Here is a 19,067-nt window from a genome sequence, read left to right as displayed (position 1 = left end):
GGTTACTATCCTATTAGTCTAACACATATATACACAACCATGCCACCCTGAGTATATATGCATGCAACTATATATTTAGCGGTAGTTATTCAATCTGAATTTCTTATCTCTCTTGGATCTCTTTGGTGATTTATATTTACTTGAATTCATTGACCTCATTGAAAATTTAAGTTTATATGGGGAAAATGTGTTGTAGTTGCTTTAATTTATTCATTTCTTAAATTGTTTCTCTGTTTACTTTTTACTTGTGCACGTGTGGCTTTCTTGTTTAGGAATTAAATCACTTGAAACTAGCTTGTTTATAGTTTTTTATTCTCTTGGAAAAAATTAACTCTGATTTATTAGTTTATCTTTTTAAAAAATTTTTATTTGTAATATTAGGTTTATTTTTACAAACTCCTTCTTCCTGTTTTGCAGACTTTTTTGTTCTTCCTATCCATGTTGCTGAGTATTATAATATAATACAATTTAATACTATAATGTATTCATTATAATTTTGTTCTAGTAGGAACAGTGGCTAGCTTTATAGATTTTCTTTTGAATAGTGTTTTATCTACTTCTAAATGTCCTCATGTCACTCTAAACTCTAAATGTTTCTTTAAAAATCATAATTAAAAGTGTTTATTCTTGGGACTGAAAAGATGGCTCAATAGTTCAGAGCACATGTTACTCTTTCAAAGAATGCAACTTCAATTCCCAGTACCCATGTTGTATGGCTCACAACAGTTTATAATTCCACCTCCAGAGTATTTTATACCCTCTTCTGACATCCACTGACATCCAGGCACATGTACACAGGCATAAGTATACATGGAGAGGAGAGAAGGGCAGAGGAGAGGAGAGGAGAGGAGAGGAGAGGAGAGGAGAGGAGAGGAGAGGAGAGGAGGGCACAGGAGAGGAGAGGTGGGCACAGGAGAGGAGAGGAGGACACAGGAGAGGAGGGGGGGCACAGCAGAGGAGGGCACAGAGAGGAGAGCTATTTGGTATTCTGTGATTTATATACTTTGATTGAGCCTGCCTTCTGAACAAATGAAAAGGATTTTGTATGTGTCTCATTTGTGTTTGACTGTTGCATGGGAACAGATGAAAAGAATGACATTTCCTATTTATTTTCTCTTAATTGGTAAAAACACAACTTTAATTACTGGTACTTCTCCAACCCTTTTCTCAAGTAAGTGTTTGGTCCTTTCTTGTCAACTTTAGCATCCACATTCCAGGAATACTGTATCACTCGTTTCATAAACATATTTGCATTTAAGTAGAGACTCTTTAAAACCTATGTTTTACCAGGTTTCCAAACGACGCTGTAAAATCAAGCCATGTTGTAGAAGGACAGGTAGAACAGTAGATGGAGGAAAGAAGCTGGAGCATCCCAATCTATATCAGGAAGTCATGGCCTATCAGAAACGAACCTCACCGCCTTACTCTCTAGATTGTCTACCCCATTGCTTTTCCTCTAACAGGAGAAATAAAGCTTTGCATATTTGTAAATTTTTTAATTAACTGTTTAAATATCCTTTACTTTTTTATGTATATAAGTGTCTTGCCTGCATGTATATCTGTTTACCACATGTGTGCCTGATGCCTCAGAGACCAAAAAAGGCTGTCAAATCTCCTAAAATTGGAGTTAGATAATTGTGAGCTTCTAATTAGGTGCTGGGAATTGGACCCAGGCGCTTTGAAAGAACAGCCAGTGCTCTTAACCATTCTCTCTCCTCATACCTTATACTTCAACATGCTTTAAGTCATTAAACTGGAAAGCTTTACTCTGATTTTCTGTTTTATAAAATAATAGAGTGAGCTGATACTGTAAAAACAGATTGTACTAAGTGGATCAGGAGGGGATTTGATCAATCCGTAAAGGGTTTGCCTTGTATCCACAGGACCTGAGTTCGATCCCAGGACCCAGGGACCTGGCAGGAAGCTGAGGGTTTATATAATCCGACTGCTGGAATACTCCTACGACTTGCCTGGTAACAAGCTCCAGGTTCATGGAGAGACCTGCCTCAAAACATAAAGTGGAGCTTGACTGAAGAAGACACCAACATTACTCCGTGCCCCCTGTCCTCCAACACACAGCGCGAGAACAAAAGCTTTTCTGTCACTTAGAACACTCTGGCAAACAAAGGGATCCACGAGGACTCGGTTCTCCAGTCTGTAAAAACATAAGGAGCAATACTTATTCTTTCCACATGGGTTTTCTATGAGTAAACAATGGAGAAACGGGTATAAAATGATTTGTAAAGCAGAACAGAATCAGTATTTTACTAAGGAAGGAAGATCCATGGGAAACACTATGATGCTATCAAAGATAACAAACATCCAGAGAAGTTTATCCTACACAATGAGATTGTTTCTAGTGCACCCTTTAGGATAAACAATATATTTTGCTGCTTCTTTTTCTCCCATATATTTCCACAGGCCTTCTGTTTCATTTGTTGTAACTTGCCTCATTTAAGTCTTCCATGAAAGATCCCACAAAGTAATTAATAAAAGGAGAAAACATCTGGCAGTTACACAGGTTTGAATTCTGGCTCTGGTCTTGGGTCTTGTGCTTCTTGTTGAATATCCCTGGGTTGAATGAGTAATGTCAGGAGGAAAATATCAGATTAATTCTACGTAAGGCCTGTTATGTAATATGGACCCAATCAATGGATCATAAAATCAAAGATAATACATAGGGTTACAGAGTATGTGTAATTCTTAGGCTTTAACAAATCTCCTTTGTTTTCTTAAATACACAGTTAGCTTATTTTATGTTCCAAATAAAGATTAAGTAAGACCTCATGACCAAGACATTGCTGTGTAATTTATGGAAGCTCTTAATTCAGTTACTCATTCCCAATCATGATGCTTTTTTAAAAATGGTATTTTCTTTTCAAAAGACCTAATTTTTAATTGTTTCTCCTGAGTAATCACCTAATTTCAACATTTTGTTTCTATCGACTTTTCATCTTCAATTCTTGTTTTCACTTTCTCCCATAAAATAATAGATTCTAGTCTTTAAACTGCAAGACAGAGACCATACTTCCTCTGGCCATAATGCACTGAATATTCTATAAAACCCGACCAGCACTATGAACTCCACAGAACCTCCCATTCTGCCTGAGCAGCTTTGAAGAATATCATAGATTTCTTTTAGGCAGAGTTTATATAATGCCTTATCATTCACAAACATTTCACATTTCTAATATACGTCTTCAAAACACTAGCATATGCTGATCTTGTTATTGCTACTAAAAATGCTAGAGAAAACAAAATGGAATGAAAACACTGTCAGGCTGTCCTATTCCTGGCCAGCAGAACAAACAGTCACAGGCAGCCTTATTTTCAGATTGACTGACAGTCTTTTGAGCCTGAGTTTCTCTTTTGTCACTGGTGGGGCAGGGAATGGGGCAGTGATTATTTGAGGTAGATCTAAACAGTATTATAGCAATAGTGCTCTTTATTTTTGTAATAAACAAAAAGCAAGCTACAGATAATCCTGGGATGTGAGGGAGAGAGAGGAGGGTCAAAAAATCCAAGGTGGGGGCTAGAGAGCAGGACAGCTGTTAAGGAGATAAACTTGTTGTCCTTGAATCTTTGTCCATCACCATAAGAGATAATTACTTAAAGACAAAGACCTCCTCTCCTCTGTGGCCTCCTCCAGAACCCTGTAGGAAAGGAAGGTGACTGCTGAGTCTTCATTTGGGGAGCAGCAGGAGAAGGCATTCTCTCCTTAGCTAAATGAGCCCCTTCCTGACAGCTGTGGGAATACATGCTTGTGCCACCAGGCCCCTTAGAAAATTATGCCTAAAATGACTAATGTTTAATCAGTCCAAAAATACAATACAAAAATAAAATCCAAACACACACACACACACACACACACACACACATCATAACACACGTTTCAAAGGGAAATAATTTTAGATTAGAAATAATGTAGCTAGAATGACATATGAACCTTGTTGCAAATCTTCTAGTATTTTTAAAGAGGGAAGCACCTGAATAGGACCTGAGAAATGCCCTGAGTTATGAGTTTTGAGTCTTGATTTTAGTTTCTGCAATTTCCTTGCCTAGCTGTGTGGTCTTACCCAAATGACTTAACCTCTCTGGATTTTTGATCCTTCATACTTAAAATGAGGGGTTTGATTGTTCAGTGATGTCTAAGAGCCGTCCTAGAGATACAAATGTCCTAATCTATAATAATAATATAAAACATTATCTGGAGCTTTACCATGTGGAAAGGATTTCTATATGCATTGACTGATTGCTTCTATGTGCCAGCACTGAGGTAGTATTATGATGATTATACCCATTTTTTAGAAAAGAGATTAAGAAACCGCAAAATGGTAGAGCTGGCATTGAACAGATGTTCCCAAGAGGAAAATACCCCTTCAGTAAAGGAAGCAGCTGATGCTAACAAGGACAACTAACAGCAGATAATTTAGAGCACAGCTCTTGTTTAGGGGTACAGCGATTTCTAGCTGCTGCATAGGGGGATGATAATCTACTATGTGGAATGTTATCTGATGATGTATTTATCAAAAAAAACTAATAAAAAGAAAATTAAAAAAAGATACAATAATTGTTACTGCACTACACCCTAATGAATTATTGTGTTCAAGGTTCCCACAAAAAAGTAATATTATACTCGGCTTATGTTTTAATTGATTTATTAATATTTTATCACAGGAATGTAATTTAAGCTCCTCATGATTTAGATCTCATAAACCTTTAGCATTTTGCAAATTCAAATTCCAATTTAAAGCCAGGGCGAGCAATTAACTTTTCTATCATCTTGTCAGGGGAGAAGGTTCGTGTTTAATTTGAGACAAAGTGACAGAAATATATATACACTGTATGTATTACTCCAATTTAATTTATGAGTCAGCACCATCCACCTTCAAAATGTAGATTTAATAGGAAGGGAGGAAGAAAAGGCTGTGCTGTCCTGATAGGGCTGTGATATCCACCCTGAATTTCATATATATGTCCATGGCTTTCTGAGCACTGCCTGGGCAGTTAGACTGCAGGCTCATTTCCAGTTCTTTTGTTCTAAGCCCCCTTCCCAGATTCTTCTTTCTTATTCTTTCGTACAGCATGTGACCTGGAGGATGTCAGAAGGAATACCAACCCTACCTGATCCTCTGCTCCAGCCTACCCACCATGCTGAGAGCCTGTTTTCTTTGCAGCTATCCCTACTGGCTTTTTTTAAACCCAGATGAGCCAGATACCATGGTAAATACTTCCAGGAAATCATTTCTTCATCACTTTTCTCATTTTCCCAAAGCAATCTTTTAAGTGATGTCTACCTAAAACAAATTAACAGCAGCAACAAAACCCCTCCTCACAACCCAATTTTCATTTGCACATTATTTACAGCAAATAAACCAGTGGTACTTTCCAGTGATCTTTCAAAAATTATTTAAGGACAGGATAGGAATAGATGAGCTAAAATGATGAAGGCAGTCAGGTAAATGGAGGGAAAGACCTTCCCTTTGGTGGTTATTAAACACTGGAACAGAGCCGCGGAAGGAGGTTAAGGAATTCTTCCTAGCTCTGTTATCCTATAATTCACCAAAGGCGCACAATGCTCTATGCTGATGAGATGAGTTACATGACATCTCCTCCCTGGTTCAATCAAAGGGAAGCAATTTACATCTCAAACCAGTTCTCTCATCAGTAGGACATAAAAACTGCAGAAGAGAGACACAGCAAATGTCCTTATTTATATAGCATCAACTCAGTTGCTACTGTTCTTTATTATTTTCCTTCGCTCCCTCCTCCCCTCCCCTCTATGGTGGCCATTTTGAATAGGATACTTTAAATTCTAAAGTGAAGAAAAGAGAAGACTAAGAACAATTCCAGAAGAAAATTACGTAAAGGTTTCTTGTGATCCTGAAAAATCACTGGGCCTTGTAGTATTAGGCTAATCTTTTGTTCCATTTAAAAGTAAAATCTGATTCCCTTTGCAGGCCACATGAAAAAAAATTAGAAGACGGTTAATAGAAAATTCTGGAAAGGAGCCTGACAAATGTTTATTTGCTTCCTAGGCATATAATGATGTGCTACATAAGTGAATATAGTACATTTGTCAAAGAAAGGCTGTGCTGAATTAGTATGGGATTTTCATTCATAAAACAATTTTATTTTACTAATAGTCTCTATTAATCTTAGTTTAATTACATTGGGCATTTTGTACTTGCACAAGTCAGTGAAAATAGCCCAAAATGTGTTGACTGCACCTGCATAAATGCAGTCCTATCTCTAAAATCTATCACAGGAAGGGGAACAAGCTCTCACAGACATGGCTTTTAGGCAGAATGTGGGATTAAGCAGAGGGGTTTAAATACAGGAGGTAAAATGGTAATCATATTCATCAAGTACACAAAGAAGCAAAGACAAGAAGCTCTAGATAATTCTTTTTAGTGGACTCACTAAAATAACAATAACAGCTTGATGAAGAGAACATGATTGTAGAAAGCTTGTCCATTTTACATTTTCTCTTTACATCGTGCAATAAAAAAGGAGCACCTGCAGTCTCTACTTGTGAGTGTATGTGTGATGTTAGAAGAAATCATGGGACATCAATTTGCCTTACTCTTAAGACTCCAGACTATAATCTCCAGTGCACACATCCCTGCCACAATGCCACACTGAGCCCTCAGTAATACCTGTGCAGTACAAATGCCCTCCTGAGCCTGCACACACAGGCTTTGCTTTATATTCTTTATTATTCAAACACAGAAGCCAGCATCTTATCATTTTAGACTTCCAGGTAAAACACACTTCTTTGTCCCGAGTCTTTTGAGATAAATTACACCAAAATATCCAGTACCTTGCATCACTCAGTGGCATCTGCTTTACTGAGACATAGCAGCCAGCTGCAGCATGACTGCTGTGGTGTCCTACTCCTTATCCAGGAGGGGGGAAAATGTTGTTAACAGCACATCACGGGTCTTTGAAGTGCCTGAGAAAACCATAAACTTAATTACATTGGAGGGCTGGTGTGAGATTTCACATGAAATTTGAGCCTTAGTTATTAAAAATAAAAATTGCATTTACTAAATGCTTCTTACAGTAAACCAGTCAACTTCAAACTTTCAAGATTGAGATAAACTGATATTTTTTAAAAAACAGAAAATCAATGGGTTTCTAAGAAGCATTTTTATCTCGTCTCTTTCCTTTCCTGCTGGTTCTTTCTTTGCTTCTCTGTTTCTGTATGTCTCCCACCTCCTCTTCCCCCCTCCTACCCCATGCCAACCTTTCCTCTTACACTTTCTACCATTAATTTGGAGGAGGAGATTGTAAAATTTAGGCATAAAAAAATCCTATTTTTGTTTCAAAATCCATGCACTTTTATAACTTAAGTTTGTAATTTCACGGAGCAATAAATGGCTTTATATGACTGTTTTCATAAGTTTGTAGCTACTCTTCAGATATCAGAACATTGCTATAGATTCCTATACTCATGCCTAATATACTACATTACAGCTCATGGCATGATCTAAACAAAAGCAGTCTACTAGAAAAGCTTTTGAAAAAACATGGGGTAGAGAGCAGAGCAGTCTACATGTGTGTACAGGCACTTCACAAATGCAGTGCCACTGACATGACACACATGCTCTTCCTCACTGCTCTGTATTCAAGTTCAAATCTCAGGCTTGAAGTACTCTTTCACAAATGAAAGAAGTTAAGGACTAATCCATGCTTATGTTCTGAAACTACAGTTCCTGTCTTAGTTAGGGTTGCTATTGCTGTGCAGACACCATGACCACGGCAACTCATAAAGGAAAACATTTAATTGGGGATGGATGGTTCAGAGGTTAAGTCATTATCATCATGGTGGGAAACTGGCAGCATGCAGGAAGACAAGGTGCTGAAGAAGATGAGTTTTACATCTTGATCTGTAGGCAGTAGAGAAAAACGGCTACATTAAGCCTAGCTTGAGCATGTTAAGACCTCAAAACCCGCTTCTACAGTGACACACTTCCTCGAACAAGGCCACACTTACTCCAACAAGGCTCTAAGTCCTAATAGTGGCACTCCCTATGGGACAAGCATTCAAACACATGAGTCTGTAGGGGCCATTCCTATTAAAGCAACTACAGTTACTATAGTGTTTATGTTATAATTAACATTTACAAAACACTCAGGAACTCCAACAAAATTAAGATCTGATTGTCTTACAAAGAAATTTGCCAGAAGCCTCCATTGAAAAGGTAGAAACAAAATATTTTTAAAACAGAAAGTTTTTCTACCAACCCCGCCACAAATCCTTTGGTCTACAATGGCGCGCTGCCAGTGAGACAGGCTGGTGGTTCAAAGTTTGTGTGAGTACCCTACTGATATGTGATTGACTAGGTTCACTCCACAAGATGGAACCCATACTCAAAACTGCTGGGATAACCAAGAACTTGGGCTAAATAGCCCAGGGACTTAGGGGAAAACCAAATAATACTGGTCTTAAAAAAAAAAAAGTAGCAATGTCATTCTGCTCATACTCATAGGTCAGTTATTTGCTCAGCCATTATCAGAGAAGCTTCTTCCTTAAGCAGCTGAGAATAAATACACAGACCCACAGGCAGACCATTATACAGAAAATGAGAGACCTTGGAACACTTAGCCCTTTTTAAAGGAGTATATCAATCAAATCCTTCTTCTCAGCTCAGGGAACCCTGCAGAAGAAGACTCAAAAAGAGAGTAAGAGTCGAAGGGGATGGAGGACACTAAGGAAATAGGGAACTTTAAGTCAACAGGACTGACTGACAGAGAATGAGGCAGCATGCACAGGGCCTGAATGGATCTGCATTAGATGGAGTCCTAGAGCTGAGAGTAGAAATAAACACATGCCTCCATCCTTAACCCAGAAGCTATCTCCAATTAAAAACCACTTACAAATAAAAAACTTAGTTTTCACCAGCGGTGCTGGCATATCTCTTTAATCCCAGCACTCAGGAGGCAGAGGCAGGTAGATCTCTGTGAGTTTGTGGCTAACCTGGTCTACAAGAGCTAGGTCCAGGACAGGCTCCAAAGCTACAGTGAAACCCTGTCTCGAAAAACCCAACCAAACCAAAAACAAACAAACAAACAAAACCCTTAGTGTTCTTCAAGGAGTCTTCCTGGAGAAATAAACTACTATGAGGGTAGACTGCATGCCCAACAGTAGTAGATGCCAACAGAAAATGAAGTCAGTAACAACACTGAAGGGTCCTTGTCTCATAATGTCAAGTCAGAGCCTTTTTTTTTAGTTTCTTTTTTAAATTTTAAATTTTATTTTACTTATACTTATATGTTTTCTCTTTTTTTACCTCACAAGTGCTTTGAGTATATATTATAACTTCCAGTTTAGAATTTTTGTGGGATTCCTGAATGTGTGAACAAAGGGGTCTCTGCATCTATATCTGTCTGTTTTTTCCTATTACGTTGTATTAAGTATTGCTTTACCTTATTATATTATTATGTCTTCAAAGCCTGTTTCTTTTCTCGTGTGAGATAAAAAAGGGGTGGGTTCAGATGGGAGACGATTGGGAGAAATTGGGAGGAGTAGAAGAAGGAGAAATCATAATCAGGATATATTATGTGAAAAAAAGTTTTTTTCAAAGTAAAAAGAAAAAAAAACTATGATTTAAGTTTTTCAACTTCACAAAATCAATCAAGGATGTTTGTCATTCTATTAGAAATGTCAGTTCTTCAGAAAAATTAGAGATTTCCAAGACAGAATAGAATTAAGAATTACAATAGCACAACATACAGGCCTCATGCCTGCTGGAGTGGCTAACCAGTGGAGAAGGCTGAAAAGAAAGACCAGACACAGGGCCTCCCTCAGCCTCCCTCAGGGTTCTGAGTCAAAGCTGAGGTCAGGAGTCAGAAACTAACTAAGCAGTTTAGAGGCAAGGATTCTCAAAGGGAACAATTCCTTTATTGTTCCTGGCTAGGAGCAGGAAATGTCCTTGGTTCTCAGACCAGGAATGCCAAGAGCAAGCCTTGACTTCTTATCTCTGATAAATGAGCACCCTACCTGGAGGCTGTCTGTGAGGGGCCAAGCAATGCTCAGTCCAGAAACAGGGCCTTTTGCTAAACAGCTTTGGAACAGGATGTTTAGGTTTTCAGGCTGAAAATGGGCTGTACTTAGGCCCTATTCAGGCCATCTCATAAATTGTTTGAAGGTTAGCACATCACAAGGGGAGAATGTTACAGGAGTCTCCTCAGAGCTTTGTTACAGCTTAACAAAACAGAGCTAAATCCTCATGGTTAAAAAATGGAATCTACTATAAAACATTCTCATCAGCTCTAAGATTAAAGCGTCACATACCATTTTCCCTTCCACTGGATGGAGCTAATCCATTTTCCACTGCCACTCACCTGATCAACAGAGTACCTACCAGAAAGGCTAGAGTGTCAATCATCTGGCAAGGTGACCACCACTCATTAAGAATGGTTCACCTGTTACTATGCTATAGAGATAGGAAGAATCAACTCTTTAATGAGCTAAATGTACTTTTCCTTCCCAGAAACTCCATGCTTCCCACCGTACTTAGAGTTACTACAATACAGCTGTATTTTCTAACTCAGAAAAGGAACTTTACTTTTTTTCTTTCTCTTTCTTTCTTTTAGATGCTAGTCAGTCTGAGCAGAAATGCTTCCTCACTCTGGACTCTTTCCCTCTTTTTACCTGAAACCATATCCCTATCACCACTCTACCATGTACTAGCTTACAAATAACATGTTTTATTTTTTTTCTCCTCTTATTTTCTGGCCTGCCATGGCATTTTTCTTTTAAACTCGAATAAAATTATCCTCATGTTCCATGTAATTCAATTCTTAAATTCTCTTCTTATTAACAAGAGTAAGAACCCTGTGGTGTGGCCTCAATTTCCTCAGTAACATATGACTCTCCAGGTGGGTCTCTTCAAACTGTCTTGTGGCATTCTCTCTCAACAACAATCAGAGTGAGTAGTTGGGTTCTGTCAGGAGACAGAGACCTGTGACACCTGACTGAAAATATTCACACCTTTTATGTTCCTGTTAAAATCACAAATATCAAGAAAGCATCTTGAAACCTGAAACTAGAAGTCATTTTGAAAAGTACGCTGTGATCCACCAGTTCACTCTATCAGCATCGCTAAGAAAGTTGTCATCTCCACCCTTAATGACTGGCTTTTGTTTCTTTCATGACATTTGTCCTTTACTAAAATTATATATTTATTATTTATCTCCTCTCTGTTCCCTACTAAAACAGAGGAAGTACTACAGAAGCCAAGTACTTTTTAGTTTGATTCCTCATAGTTTATGAGTACTGTGAATTGCTCTTAGTAGATGGAATGGGTGGGTAGTCGGTGATCACTATAAATTTGTTGAGTGAACAAAATAGTGTTAATTTATTCTTCTTTAAATTTTGCAGCATAAACTCCATCCTCTAAGTATATGAGAAGGCATGGCACAGTAACAATCCTAAAATCTCTCATTGGTATGGAAAGCTGTGTGAAGAACTCACATTCTAGGAAGAGTACATTCGGACCTGTTCCGAAATCACAACTTCTTGATAGGAAACAGTTGCAACCTCTCGGTTTAGTCAGGCTGAAGCATGGATGGGATTAACTAAGGAGCCAACAGCAGCACCACATACCCAAAACCAAACCTCTGCCCTCCCACCAACTAATTCTTCTTTTACTTAGAATCAGAGAGAGTAGTTACTACCCCAAGCCAAACACTATTTAATAAGAAGAGGCAAAAATCAGAACTTTGGAATCCATTACACTAGGGGCACCACCTGTCACTTATGTAACAAGATATAATCACCCATCTGTCCAGACTAGTGAATCATCAGGTCTTAAATGCCATTTACTTCCCCCAATAGTGATTCCTTGGCAATTTTTTAAAATCATATTATAATGAAAGGACAGATCATTATTTATTTTCCATTTAGATATATACTGAACATCTTATTATTTATTTATTTGTTAATTTATTTTTTTTTAATGTGGCATACAGCTTTACAATATAAACACCAATTCAGTGAGGTCTTTTGGTGGAGAAAAAATTGTCTATCATAATTTTAGTGGCAATAATAGTTCTGTACATTTCTCTCAGCAATTTTCAACCTCAGATTTCTAAGCACTATGCAAACATTAATTTACTAAGTTATGCGGTGCTTTGTGAGAATTAGAATATTATCACATCTTCATTATTTTTAGCTGAGAATCACATGACCTTAGCTTATCATGGCCACACAACAAATATAAAAGCAAGTAGAAAGATGATTCTGTTTTAGAAGTAGGTGCCCAGGAAGATTAATGAAATGTAATGAGAATATATCTAAAGCATTGTATTTTCCTTACCTACTTGTTCCACATGAATTTTGTTTAGTCCAGAAGCTGTGAGCTTTGAATGAATGAATGAATGAATGAACATCCTTGAAAATATTAGGGACACTCTCTAAGAATATTATTGCTTGGCAAATATTGATCTATGCCATGTGTTAAACACAATTCTAAGAGTTATACTTCTAAGAACCAGTATTGAGTCTATGTAAATAAAACTCTGTGTCTTGTTTAATACCATGTCAATATCCAGAGCCTAGATCTGACCTGAAGCCATAGCAAGTGCTGTATGAATCAATGATTTTTCTAAATAAATAGTCAGAAAACAACCTCACATTCAATACTACCTGTCTGAGTTGTAGAACAGGTTATGTTTGTAAGCTAGAAACACCACATCATAATTTTCCCATTAGGGATAAAGCAAAATGATTTTATTTGATCATATATGAGTGGATCTAGAACAGGGATCATTTTTATAAAAGTATGACTTTGTTTAGCAAAGATTTATTGATCACATACTGTGTGCCAAGTATTGGAAGAAGAAGAAGTATTGTTTTTAGAGGTTACACAATTTCTGTGAGTCTGGAGGAGTATGTAAGTATAAAGTACAACTGTAAGCAAGCTATGCCTATGAATCTGTTAGTATTGTTTGCTATTAGCATTTTCTTCCCTAAATTACAGAGTATTCAACAATCCAGTTTATTGTTTAAAATAAATGAGACTATAGAAAAATGTAAGAATAATGATTAATTGAAACAAATACCCATAAAATGGATGAGTGATAATTACCTAGATAACTGGATTAAGTTTTGAGAGATTTATTCATACAACCAAATGGATTCTGAAGAATGTAAGTTATATATTAATCGTTATTCTTCTTAGTTCTCACCTTACACAAATACAGTTTTATTTGGACTACTTCAAAGTAGGTTATACCTACAACTAAAACAGATGTTTAGGAATAATACCTCTGTCTTAATTACTTTTCATTTGCTGTGCTAAAACACCAGGACCAAGGCAATTTATAAAGGAAAGTGCTTAACTTGCGCTTAGGTTTTTAGAGGGTTAGGTACATGATGGAGGTACGAAGGCATGATCACAGAAACAGCTGAACGCTTACATCTTGATCTACAAGAAGACGGCAGAGAGCAAGTAATTTGGGGAACATCCTAAGTCTTTTAAGACCTCAAAACCCATCCCCAGCAACACACATCCTCCAACAAGGCCACACCTCCTAACCCTTCCCAAACAATTCTACTAATTGTGGACCAAGTATGCAAACACATGAGCCTATGAGGCATTCTCATTCAAATCACCACACATCAAAGAATAACACATTAAATCTTAACTTGCAGAGATACATGCACATCTGAACATACCCTGCATATTATTTACCTGTCTCATTGCTGTGACAAAATACCAGAAAAATACAGCTTAAGGAAGCAGTTTATTTTGGCTCATAGTTGAGGTGTGGCCATAGCAGCACGTGCATGAGACAGTTGATCACACTGCATCTATAGGCAGGAAGCAGAGAGTGATGAATATCAGTGCTCAGGTCACCTACTTCTTTACATCAGTCAGTTGAGGTGGATCTTCCTACCTCAGTTATCTGGAAAAGTCTCTTACGCGTGACACAGCAGAAATTTGTCTCTAGTTTTTTCAAGAGTAATATTACACCCTGATAATCTACTTAGCTACTTGAAAATAATCTCAATTTTGACCAGTTCACATTTAGGCCAGAAAATACGCTTTTGTAGTTAATTCTTCTTGAAAACGGATTTTTCAGACATGTTACAGACTCCTTACATTATGAGAAAGTCAGAGGAGTGAAGGGCATCTAAGTTTAATATGTACCATTGCTACTAGCAGTAACCTTAAGTTTTATTCTTCTAAATCCGAAGCAGAAAGATGTTACCTTTTAGGTAGGAGTTCAGCAATGTTATAAAAAGCAATCTAACCACTCCTTGATAAAGGAAAATAAGCTAAGACATGATATTGATGCATTTGACTTTCTAATACAGGAAAATAAGAAACTAGATATAAAGAATGGTGTTATAGCTCAGCAGGTAAAGCTGACTGACACCAAGCACAATGACCTGAATTCAACTACCAAGACCAATATGGTCATACATATAACACGTATATAAAATAAAGAAATATAATTAATAATTATAAAACAAAAGAAACTAGGTGAATCTGCTTCTACCTCCTGGCTCCATGATTTTGTACACTGAAATTTACATGTAAAATCATTATTACATTCAGAATTATTTCACATTGTCTCAGTGTGTGGGTGCACCCCTCGCGGTCCTGAGTTCCTTACTCGTGCTCTCTCTCCTGGTGCTCCTGATTTGAACCTTGATATTTCAGTCCGGTGCTCCAATGTGGGTCTCTGTCTCTGTCTCCTTTCATCGCCTGATGAAGGTTAATATTCAGGAGGATGCCTATATGATTTTCTTTGGGTTCTCCTTCTTATTTAGCTTCTCTAAGATCACGAATTATAGGCTCAATGCCCTTTATTTATGGGTAGAAACCAAATAGGAGTGAGTGCATCCCATGTTCCTCTTTTTGGGTCTGGCTTACCTCACTCAGGATAGTGTTTTCTATTTCCATCCATTTGCCTGCAAACTTCAAGAAGTCCTTGTTTTTTTACTGCTGAGTAGTACTCTAATATGTATATATTCCATACTTTCTTCATCCATTCTTCCATTGAAGGGCATCTAGGTTGTTTCCAGGTTCTGGCTATTACAAACAATGCTGCTATGAACACAGTAGAGCATATACTTTTGTTGTATGATAAGGCCTCTCTTGGGTATATTCCCAAGAGTGGTATTGCTGGGTCCAGGGGTAGGTTGATCCCAAATTTCCTGAGAAACCTCCACATTTCTTTCCAAAGTGGTTGCACAAGTTTGCATTCCCACCAGCAATGGATGAGTGTACCCCTTTCTCCACAACCTCTCCAGCAAAGATGTTCTATCGGGAACTCACCAAGGCCAGCTGGCCTGGGTCTGAAAAAACCTGGGATAAAACCAGTCTTGCTGAACTTAGAGGGCAATGAGGACTACTGAGAACTCAAGAACAATGGCAGTGGGTTTTTGATCCTACTGCATGTATTGGCTTTGTGGGAGCCTAGGCAGTTTGGATGCTCACCTTACTAGACCTGGATGGAGGTGGGTGGTCATTGGACTTCCCACAGGGCAAGGAACCCTGATTGCTCTTTGGGCTGACAAGGGAGGGAGACTTGATGGGGGAGGGGGAGGGAAATGGGAGGCGGCGGTGGGGAAAAGACAGAAATCTTTAATAAATTAATAAATAAAAGAAATACACACACCAAACAAAAAAAAGAATTATTTCACATTACTTTCCTGAATATACCTTCTTGACAGTGATACAACTACCCCAAGCACTCAACTGTCACTCAAGGTACCTGTCCATTGACAGTGTCTCTAGCTAGACAATCCATAAGATTCACTGGAGTACAATCAGAATCTTCTTGAACATCTGTATTTGTCATTTTTATTCATTTCCCTTATTTATTTAGTCAAAGCAAAAAATATTTTCAAGATCAATTATATCCTTTCCTTTATTCCTATTTAACCTATTGGAAAACTTTGTGGTTTTGTATATGCCCAAGTGTTTGCATATGTGCTTGTATATGTGTGCATGCATGTGGATGCATGTATATGCACAGGCCAGCATCTTTCTCAATCACTCCCCTTCCCTCCTTATTTTAGACAAAGGCTCTCTCACTCAATATAAAGCTCACCAATTTAGTAAATTGGATGTCCAACAGTTCTTCCAGTATCCTCTTGTCTCCATATTCTCAGTTCTGGGATTATAGGCATGCAAAACCATGGATGGTTTTTTATATGGGTGCTAGGAATCTGAACTCAGGTCCTCAGGCCTGAACATAAGTGATTCACTGACTGAAACATCTTTCCAGTCCCTGGTTTCTTAGTAATTATTCTTCCTTTTGATTAATGTTCATGTCAATTGCTAAAAAATATATAAGAAAGTTTTGTAATTCTCTTAAAATAAAATGATAAAAGTAGCTACTATCATATGGATATTTAGCATACAATTTTAGTTGTTTCCTAATAGTTTTCATGTAATAACAACCATAATTGTTGCCTATTCTGAAAAAACTCCCAAATTACAGGAGGCAAATGGGCTACAGATAATTCAATAACAGAAGTCAAATTTGTAGCTATTACTATATGTCAAAATTTAAAGGAAATTGAGGACTATATCAAAGTGCAAAAGGTATCATGATATATATTTTCTTAAATTTTTCTCCCACAATTTCTCTTCTCTATTGACACATTCCTTTTAGTCTACATATGAACTTTATGGTTCCCTTAATAGCTTGCACTTAATGTGATTTTTAATACTACTCCAAGGATTAAAAAAAGTTTTTTTCTCTTGGAGTTTTGTTTCATAATGACCAAAGGAAACTCAACCTCTCACGTATCTCTTATAAACATTAATAACATTCCTATTCTTCCTACAAAATCATGTTTATTGTAACATGGCTGAAAGAACACAGAAAACTGAAGCATGTGGCATTTAATTCATCACACAAAAGGATCATGTACTGAGTCAACACTTCTAGCCTCCTACACCACCACAAACGATGCTTTCCCATGGTGTCTATTTCCAGTGTGTTTAGACCTTCAAGCAAATATATTTGTCTGAAAACAAGGATATGTAGGAAAGTATTTTATGTTTTCAACTGTTTTGATTGACATATTAGAAGTCATATATAACATTCTCAATTTCTGTATTTTCTTATGCACCTTTCAAAGTGCAAATTCTTATTGAAGTGGTGGATCCACCATTTCCCCACTTCACAGGCACAGTGCATCTACATCAAGTTCTTCCTGTCTATTAGTTTCAACTTCAGTTTAAAGATACACAAATATTCTGAACAAAACTCATGATTTTTACCATCTCAAACTGTTTCCAAATTGACTGCAATAGAAAGCTATCTGTAACATTAAGAATATTAACATATTTTGAATATTTCCATTGATTTCCTACATTGTCCTTAAATCCAAGTGACAGATATCATAATTTGAGGGTGAATACAGAAACCTCTCCATGAGCCCTTCCCTTTTGTGTCTGAAATTGTTTCTTTAAAATTCATGGATAAAGGCACTATTCCTAGAAATAATTTAACTTCTCTTTTACTTTATAAATGTTGTTATCCCTGTTCTGAAGATGAGGAAGCTCATGAACAGAGAAGTTAAGTAACTTCTCTAAACTTTTGGGAAGTGAGAGACTGAGGACTTTAACTCAGGGAGGCTAATGTGACAAGCTTAGCCCTTCCATTATATTGTTCCTTTCAAAGGCCTAAGACAGGAATAATGAAACACCTGACTTGGAAAGAAGACAGCATAAGTTCAAAGCTCATTCTTACCATTCACTTATGGTTTTTGGACCAGACTTTTATCACTGTGGACCTTAATTATATGTGTACACAAATAAAACATTAGTCACTATTGAGTATTTTACACAAACTGTTTCGTTTAATTATTAAAATTATTTGTTCGTATCCTTGGGTTCTGCATCCAAAAATTCATATGGCCATGGATCAAAAATAATTCTAAAACAATGTTCATCTGATAATCATGTACATTTTAGTCATTATTAAGCCATCTAGTAAAACAAATATTTATATAGCATTTATATTATATTAGATATTCAAAGGAATCTAAACATGATTTTAAATATCAAGATGTGTGTAGGTTATACACAAACAGTAGGTCATTATATGTAAGAAAATTTAGTGTCCACAGCTTGTGTTATTTGCAGAAGTCAAACCAACAACCTCAGGAACCAGCTTTGAGACTGAACATGGGCTTTATTCAATATTATCTGAGTAAAGTAAGGTTAAGTATTTATCTATTGTTAAGCAGTGAGTAGGAAAGAGAGACATTCTATTTGACAAAATATAAACAATCATTAAATAATAAGCAATGGAATTTTCTTCACAGAACTGTGAGTTGCATTTCTGTCAGGATTAAATGGATGGGCCCTATCCAATCAATCAAAGATATGAACTGAATCAAACGGTGACTTCCCGGCAAGTGAGAGGGCCTCTCTCCTTCCTCTGACTCCGGCTGTAACACTGGTTCTTGCTAAGCCTGGTGGTCTTCAGACTGTAGCAATGCCATCTGATCGATTTTCAATGATCAGGCCTCTATCTTTTGGCTCACCCATCTGTGGACCTTGAGACTAAACAGACTCCATAATCCTGTGAGTCGTTTTCTTGTGTAACCTCTTTCTATAAGTGTATGGATGCTAACAGTTTCTTTCCCAAGTACTCTGATCAATACAACATGTGAAGTACATCACATATACACACAATCCTAGCCATGAATGCAGCTTAAACATTTCCTAGTGAAAACCAGGAGATAATACAACACAGCATGGGGAGCATGCTCCTTTAACAAAAGCAAAAACAACAGGTCCAGAGAATGTGGATGATGTTTTGAATTTTTCCTTGAGACTCTGGCCGTACTGGAACTCACTCTGCAGACCAGGCCAGCCTTGAACTCACAGAGATATCCCTGCCTCTGCCTCCTGAGTTTTGGGTTTAAAGGCTTGCCCCACCACAGCCCGTGAGGGGCATGACATTTTAAGAGCACTGGAATCTTAGAAGAAGAGAAGAAGGACACATATTGAAAACAAAATCCCCAGACTGTTCCTGAGAAGTAAATGGTAAAGACAGCAAACACCATCAGGTGGATGACTAAG

General features: G+C 37.4%; 1 protein-coding gene across 10 annotated transcripts in view; it reads right to left on the bottom strand.

Annotated features, from left to right (window-relative positions):
* Zbtb20 (zinc finger and BTB domain containing 20) overlaps positions 1 to 19,067 on the bottom strand; it is a 752,057-nt gene that overhangs the window by 506,939 nt on the left and 226,051 nt on the right. The window contains exon 4 of one of the 10 annotated variants that reach the window (XM_050148761.1): positions 6,824 to 6,955. The exons of the other annotated variants lie outside the window; for them this stretch is intronic. The gene's annotated coding sequence lies outside the window, so the exon portion shown is untranslated. The remainder of the gene's footprint in view (positions 1 to 6,823; positions 6,956 to 19,067) is intronic. 10 annotated transcript variants of the gene reach the window in all.

The sequence above is a fragment of the Alexandromys fortis genome, unplaced genomic scaffold (genome assembly GCF_014885135.2).
Source record: "Alexandromys fortis isolate MF-2015 unplaced genomic scaffold, M_Fortis_MF-2015_v1.1 scaffold_4, whole genome shotgun sequence".
Taxonomy (NCBI): domain Eukaryota; kingdom Metazoa; phylum Chordata; class Mammalia; order Rodentia; family Cricetidae; genus Alexandromys; species Alexandromys fortis.
This window is presented reverse-complemented; position numbering and strand designations above follow the sequence as displayed.